The following is a 7,888-nucleotide window of genomic DNA, read 5'->3' as shown; positions in this document are numbered from 1 at the left end:
AAGCCTGCTTTTCCAACTTTAATAGGAAATATGTCAACAATGGAAAGAAAACTTCACTCTTCTGATAAGAAGTGTATATACATTGCAGCATCTTTTCTCGCCTCTTTTCTGAAACGGATTGATAAAGGAACCCTCCTTTCTGAGAGCCTACTCTGCTCTGATTGATCAGATGACCCAGTGTGTTGTGATTGGTCTACAGCTTACAGCGCATGTTGAAAACTGTGACCATATCTGAACTTCAGCTCCAATGTTCCTCAGCACTTGATACACACAGTAATGTGAACAGTAACAATGGCGTGGATTTACCGCATACTGTACATCCGAGCCCGAGTCCTCGTCCTTTTGAAGTGCATGTAAAGTGAATTATGCCACTTTAGGTTTGTGCAGGGAGTAAGACTGGAATTACTGACGACTCGTTTCAGAAGTTCACAATCGATTCTTTCTTTTGGGAGACAATAACTCAGTTTATCGTGTACTTTGATCTTACAGCTATGTTACACACCACATGTGATGAAAAACCCGATCAAAGGGGCATTTAAAAAAAAAAACAAAAAAAAAAACAGAGTGCACCTTTAACTTTAATATTTATTCAGATTTGCAACTGGCTTCACAACAAATATCCACTAGCAAGTCCAGGTTTACAAAACTACATAGCTTCATTGAAACATGTATCATTACATTACTGAAAAAAGCAAACATGCATAACAATGGCATTAATCATTAACAGAGAAATGCTTATCAGTCATTCACCAATATGTAATCTTAGGAGAAATAATAAACTTGCACTGGTTGGCCTGTCAGCTGTGCACTTGTGTGCCGCTGCTTTTCAGCGTACGAAGGAATGCAGAGACAGGTTTAAACCTGAACTTCCGTGTGAGGCAGGAAGTAAGCAAACTGTCAGTGACTAACACACAAGCGTACAGCTCTCAGCCTGCCTCATGTGGGTTGGGTGGTGTCCAACCGTAAACGGAAAGAGAGGCATTTTACTGAAAACTTATTTATGACCACATCACCTAGGCATTAAAGCTGAAAGATAAACCAAGGTAAGGGAGGTTTTTCCTCAAATAAATAGTGGTTGACAACTAGGACTGGGTTCAGTGTGTTTTTGATTTTGTTCAAATATACCTGTTACATTTAACAATAATCAAACAGGACGATTTTGTGGGAATATTGTGGTGTCTCTGGTGCTTAAGACTTGTCTAATTCCACTGTTATATAAATTGTTTTCAAGTATTAGTCATTTTAATGACTTTACTGACTGAATTTTATGAAGAAAAAAAGTTAACATGCTGTTGTACCTTGTATTTTTCTGTAGTGATGATGTGAGTCAGTATATCTGATCATTGATTAGGGTCCAGATATGAAGATGACATGGGCAGATTTGCTTCTGCTGATATGTTGTCTAATATGTTGGGACATAGGCTGATTTTCAATGCTTGAATGAATATCCCAGACTGATTAATTGCAAATTAATTCATTATATTGTTGCGTCTGACCAGATAGTATATTTACACTGGTGTTAGTACAGCACAAATAACACCACACCCATATCAGTGTGATATTATCATTTACTAAAAGACTACAACATAAATCCAATAGTTTTGGACTAGCCAATCTAAAAGTTGACAGATCAAAAAATCAAAATGGATTCTACTTACAGCTCAGTAAGTTCCCAGTTTTGTTGTTTCATTGTCTTCATAATCTTTAATCAAACTTTTTCTTTAATAGTCGTCCACAATTCTCTGAAACATCCAAGTTACAGAATCCAAACAATTTATGATGGATAAAATCAAGTCTTCCAGACATTGTTTTCATTGTTTACTTGGAAATATGTCACAGTATGGAAGTAAAGTGAGTTGGAAATGGCATTTCATGTTGACTTGAAGAATGTATGCTAAATGTAACATTTATTCAAGATGCTGTTTGGCTTGTCCAAAAACTGAATTATGTCCTCAGCTGTCTGGTGTCTCTATCAGTAATTACTGTATGTCTGTCTCATTTGGAATAGCACTTGCTGTCAGTTCTCTAAATTAGCAAATAACAGTCATTTGTACAATGGCCACTGAAGTAAGTTTGTATCTGGGCTGTTCTATCTCATCTACAGAAAAATATTCCATGAAAGTGAACTCCAACATATGCAAAAGTTCTAGCCTCAAAGCACATAAAGAGGTTTAGTGTTTCAAATACAACATATCACAAGTTAAAGTATACCAGCACTGTAACGGGAATCATACGACACACCAGCTGAACTAAAACACTGCCCAAGTGTTTGAGTTAGGAACAAACAGGAGACTGCTTTTCTATCAGGTTACCCCAAAGCCAACAGTCTGTCTGGTTCTATAATAACTGTTTTCCTTAGACTAAAATAACGGCTAAAGAATGATAGCATCTCAGTGATTTTAAAAAGCATTACTGTGACAACATTAGCTGCTAGGCTATTTAGAGAACTGCGAATGAACTATTACTCTTTACTGAATCATGGAATGCTGTAAAATACATTGTTGAAACTAGCATTCAGTCCTTTGGTAAATGCTAACAAGTTTGCAGCCTCAACAGTGACATTTAAATGTCAAAAAGCCCTGTATATGGCAAATATTTAGTTTGTTTATAAAGGCTTCAACTTTTATTAATGTCTGCTAAAGCAAGCACCATTAGTATTGTATTAGACAATAGTAAACTCCAAAGTAAACTTTGGCAAACATTTTTCATGTTACAGATATGAATGACACCTCAAATTGTTTGTTGAAGAAAGATACCATTTTCACATGATACTTTTATACTATTTCCTAATACTTATTTTAAAAATCCCATAAACTATATTTAGACACCAGAATATTACAGAGACTTTAGAGTGGATTGTTTTGACTTGGCCAGTACGTTACCACTTAACCACCAATGAAATAAAAGGCCATTAAAGAGAGTGTATTTAAAGAGAGTACACTTTCATGACTGTTTATTAACACACTTTTAAAAGGTGCACTTTGTAATAATATAAAATTCAAAGTTTTACTTTAGAGTACATTTTAAATCATTAAGTTTTAATAATCTTTTATTGTTCTTTAAATAAGTACATGTGTTGACTAACATAAAGCATGTGAAGTACTTGATTATAATTTTAACTAGTGTCTTAATCAATATTGTATTTAGAGTTAAACTTCATTAAAAATAAATTGAAACTTCATCAGTATAAATGTAATGTACAAATTACATATATTTAAATACATAACATACAAGTTTCATTAGAAATGTCATTTAAGTATGTTTTAGTTTGTCACAAATGCTTATCAGTACATTTGACAGTAAACTTTAATCATACATCAAAGACAATAGAAGTGATTAAATAACATATAAAGATAAAAACACTCTAAAGGTCAGCTGTCTGCATTTATTATAAATTTTAAATGTAATACATTTTCATTTAACTGCAAAAAAACAAGAAGGTAACTCTCTGGAAACTTTCAGTTCACACTTAAGTATATTACTCTAAAGTATAGAGTTAATCAAATCAAACAGTTCCATCGACAAAATTGAGAAGTTTCAGGAGACAGAATGTTACAGTTATCCTGCTTTGATTGCAGTATGACTAAAGAACTGCCTCGATATTTAATTTAAAACACATGCAATTGTGAAACACTGAGTTAATTTCTTTTCCAGACCTGAAATCCTACAGAGATACCCTTGATATTGGAAAATTATAGTTACCATAACACTTAACAAAACAAAATAAAATCATTCTTGAAGTAGAAAGGAGGAGGATATTGCGCTGCATTTAGAATGCCTGACCTCATCTCCTCAAACATCTCAGTTAAATAAAGATTTACTCTTCAAATCTACGTTACGTTAGCATAAATCAAACAAAACACGTGTATGTTTTAACGTGAGCATGTATTGATGATATATTGATGCATGTAGTTGTCAATTGTTTGGAAAAAGAAACATAAGAGACATATGAGAAGCACCATATTGTGATAGCTACATAGAGATAGAGAGTGTCATCTGTTTCCTGTTGGAAACTTAGATGCTTTCAACATCTTGTGAGGGGAAGTTGCTGTAACCACTTCCCCATGTGTACCAGCACACAAACAGCTCTCTGATTGGCTGCACGGCAATGCTTCATTTAAACAAGAAGACACAGCATTGTTCTACTCACAGGTGCTGGTGGTACAGACTCTCCCCGCCTGGTTTGACATACTATCAGTTGAAGAATTTATTTGTTTTTGAGGAGTATTGCAGCACTGCTCATCTTCGAATGAATATTCGCTTGTGTTGTATTGTTGTGTTCATTTAAAATCCAAATGCAAACTCAATATATACTGTATATGTATTTACATTTTTATATAAAATAAAATAATTTGAGAATGAAAAAAAAAAAGTCAATATTCTTAGAGTTTAAAGTTTGAATCAGTTTTAAAAGCTCAAAGTTTGAAGGTTTTAAATCTCTCTGACAAATTGTTTGCTATGTTGTTGCTTGGGTACTCAGGGGGTTGCTTGGGTGTTTCTATGCAGTCGCTAGGTTACTCATGGTGGTTGCTAAAGGTGTTTCTACTAGGGTATTTAAGGTGGTTGATAGGGTGCTGCTATGCAGTTGCTAGGGTATTCTGGGTGGTTACTAGGGTGTTGCTATGTGGTTGCTAATACTCAGGGTGGTTGCTAGAGTGTTAATGTAACTTAACATAATTAAACCTTTACATTATCTGAAATAAATGTGAATGTGCTTGAACATCACCATGACATAAGGTGTGGTTGGTGGTCACCAGGGTGTTGCTAAGTGGTTGGTAAGGTGTTTTGAGTTGGTTTGGCAAGGTGCTCTATGATAATCTGCTTTTAATACGGATTGAATCCCTCCTTCAGTGTAATTCTATGGGATTTTTGTCCATTTTATTATCCACCAGAAGAAAAACTTACATCTCACTTAGAAAAGTACACTTCTTCTTGATTTGAGGAATTCATTCATTTCTGCAGCAAATAAGCTAGACGACTGTGTTTAAAAATGTTAACATGTGCATTAATTCAAAGCGGTTGCACAAATTATTTGCTGAATGCGGGAGAATAAGAAGGAAGTGGGACAGAGCTGGGTAGTTTGGGCCAAGATTACCGATACTGTTTGTCTTATTAAAGCTGAACTGCAGGCAGCTGGAATAATCAGCAGAGAATTTACTGTAACAGATCTGTTCTTTAATCCTTCTGGCTCATACATTAACTGTGAAAAAAGGAATGTTTATTATAGAACATGAACTGATTTATGCAGTTACTGTAGAAACATTACAATAGAATGAAACAGAGAATGATCTCTTTGCATGCAAGTCATACTTTCTGTAATATATTGTACACTCAGGCTATAGCATTCATGGGCAGGATTCTACATGTCTTAGCAAAGAGTGAATGTGTAAAAGAGTTATGCAAGCCATGCTTTTATCTCTAGCCTCTGGATGGATATTGTGCAATGTTTAGCTTTGGGTTATGTTTTGTATGCACAGGTACTCTGCTCTATATTATCCATCACAAACTTGTAACAAGAAAGAATGACACCATCCAGTTGACCGATTCCACACAGCAGTTACAAAAGTAGTTGAAGGCCAAATTTTCCAGATGACAACATCCCCAGCTTACAAAAATACATTCTGAGAACGTTTTGCTAACGTTCTCATTAAATTTTATATTTTTAAATGTTTTCTGAATGTTCAAAACGTCCAGTTAAATGTTTTAAAAACATTATTTCTTGGTTATGCAAATGTTAAGGGAACATTCATTTCTGCAAATATTATAGGATGGTTACTTTTGAATGTTCTCTGAACATTCTGAAACAAGAAGTAACATTTAAAAGTGTTAGACGAATGAGTCTAAAACTTTTTCCATAAAAAAAAGATGTATAGATAATATTTTTGTGCCAACATTTTAAGAACATAACTAAAGACCAGATAACTTTTGAACAAACTGTTAATTTTTTTTTGTCTTGTTGTGGCGTATGACGTAGGACGTAGCGCAGGAATCATCGTGACGTAGAACGAACGTGACAGCGGAGCCAGAGAGCAGAGCAAAACAAAACTCAACGTTCGTTCTACGTCACAACGATTCCTGCGCTACGTCCTACATCATACGCCAACCACCATCTCCATGAACGCGCGCCGACCGCCACCGGAAGCCAGTTATTTTCGTTTATAAAGTTTTAAATATGTATATTTTTACGACAAAACTGCACGGATTACCCTCAGAAGGCCTTCGTTTATCCCCCTGGAGCCGGATGGATTACTTTTGTGAAGGATGCATGTACATTTTCGGACTTGAAGCAGCTGGACCCCATTGCTTCACATTATAACCACTGAAAGATCTAAGACATTTTCTAAAATAACTGAAAATGTGTTTGTCTGAAAAAATATTGACATATGCATCTCGAACGGCTTGAGGGTGAGTAAATCATGGCTTAAATATCATTTTTGGGCGAACTATCCCTTTAACATGTTTATTCTTCTGAGATTCTACTGTGCAATTCTGTTCATGGATTAAAGACTGTTTCACGAAGACACTCCTTCGAGTTGGATTCAACCATACAAGGATGAGACCCTTAAACAGCTTTTCTGGAGTGATTCTTGGACAGATGCTGCAGATGAGGGAGAAGCACCGTCCCTTCGAAGAGTTTGTGGAGTATGCCTTATGGGTTTGCGGAGGAAGACGTTATCAACTCCGACTCCCCAGGACTTTCAACACTTTCAGCTGCCATCTCCCTGTCCGCTCCAGATATGGCTTGTCGTCCCAGCCCGGAGAGTCCCGGACAGCAAGAGAAAACCTCCGCCACAGACCTGATGACGGACCACCCCAGGTGGATAGCTATCCACCCCAGGGCCAGATGAGGATCACTGACTATATACGGAGACAACTCCCACCCTCTCCAACACCCCTCGAACTCTCCCCTTTTCTGGTAAAGCTAGCTATGATTCTGGACAATCCAGTCCCGCCCGCCCATTAACCTTCCTACCCCCTTATTCCTGGATTCTATGCTGGTTCCTTTCAGTCCCCTTGCACTGACTTATCCCACTGGTTCCTCGCAGCTCCTCGACTCCGTCCTCAGCGCTGACTCCTGCAAGCTCTTTGGCTCCGCCTCGGGCTCCTTCACCACCTGTGTGGCTCTGTGAAGTGGATCTCCTGGCTACACCTCAGGCATCCAGGCCCATTATTCCACCGCGACCTGTCAACCCTTTAGCTCCGTTGTGGTCTGCCATCACTCAGGTTCCACCGGGCACCCTCGTCTCGTCATGCTGGTTTTGCCGCAGACTTCCAGATCTCCAGCTGCGCCTCAGCAATCCACCCTGTCGGCTCCACCGGGTTCCTCCTTCCATCTGGTTTCGCCTTGGTCCTCACTCCCTTGCATGTCGCCCTTTTCTGCCAAGCCCCCGCCTTTGCCATGGAGGATTGGATTCAACCCTACAATTGCGACACAAACATTATATTAATGTTACTGGAAGAAATTTTTATATATATATATATATATAGTGTATATATATATATATATATATATATATATATATATATATTACTTTAAAAGAACCTATCCAGAATGTTGGGGGAGTTCTGAGGTGTTCAAATAAATATGTAAGGTACACTATACAGAAATGTCTGCCAGTCATGGCAAAATAAACAGGCAGGGTTATCAGGACCCCAGCATAAAGTGGAGGATAACCCTGCTCATTGCCAAGTTTAAAAATATGCATTTTCGAATTAATACTGTCCTCCATAAGTAATTTTCGTTGTAGCATTTTAAGTCACAAGATAATGCCTCTATTGATATTAAAAAAGAGAGAGAGAGCACATAGTGACATGAAAGAAGTACCGGTATGTAGCCAAGGACGACAATGAAAAAAATCCAGTTTAGTTGTCATTAAATAAAAATATT

General features: G+C 37.1%; 1 protein-coding gene across 1 annotated transcript in view; it reads left to right on the top strand.

Moving 5' to 3' along the window:
* The first annotated feature begins 901 nt into the window (after nt 1–901).
* Nucleotides 902–7,888, top strand: part of apbb1ip (amyloid beta (A4) precursor protein-binding, family B, member 1 interacting protein) — a 29,675-nt gene continuing 22,688 nt past the window's right edge. The window contains exon 1 of the mRNA XM_084102522.1: nt 902–1,043. The gene's annotated coding sequence lies outside the window, so the exon portion shown is untranslated. The remainder of the gene's footprint in view (nt 1,044–7,888) is intronic.

This window comes from Abramis brama, assembly GCF_963993115.1.
Source record: "Abramis brama genome assembly, chromosome: 24".
Lineage (NCBI taxonomy): Eukaryota > Metazoa > Chordata > Actinopteri > Cypriniformes > Leuciscidae > Abramis > Abramis brama.
Note: the sequence above shows the minus strand (reverse complement) of the source record. Positions and strands in the feature narration are given on the sequence as shown.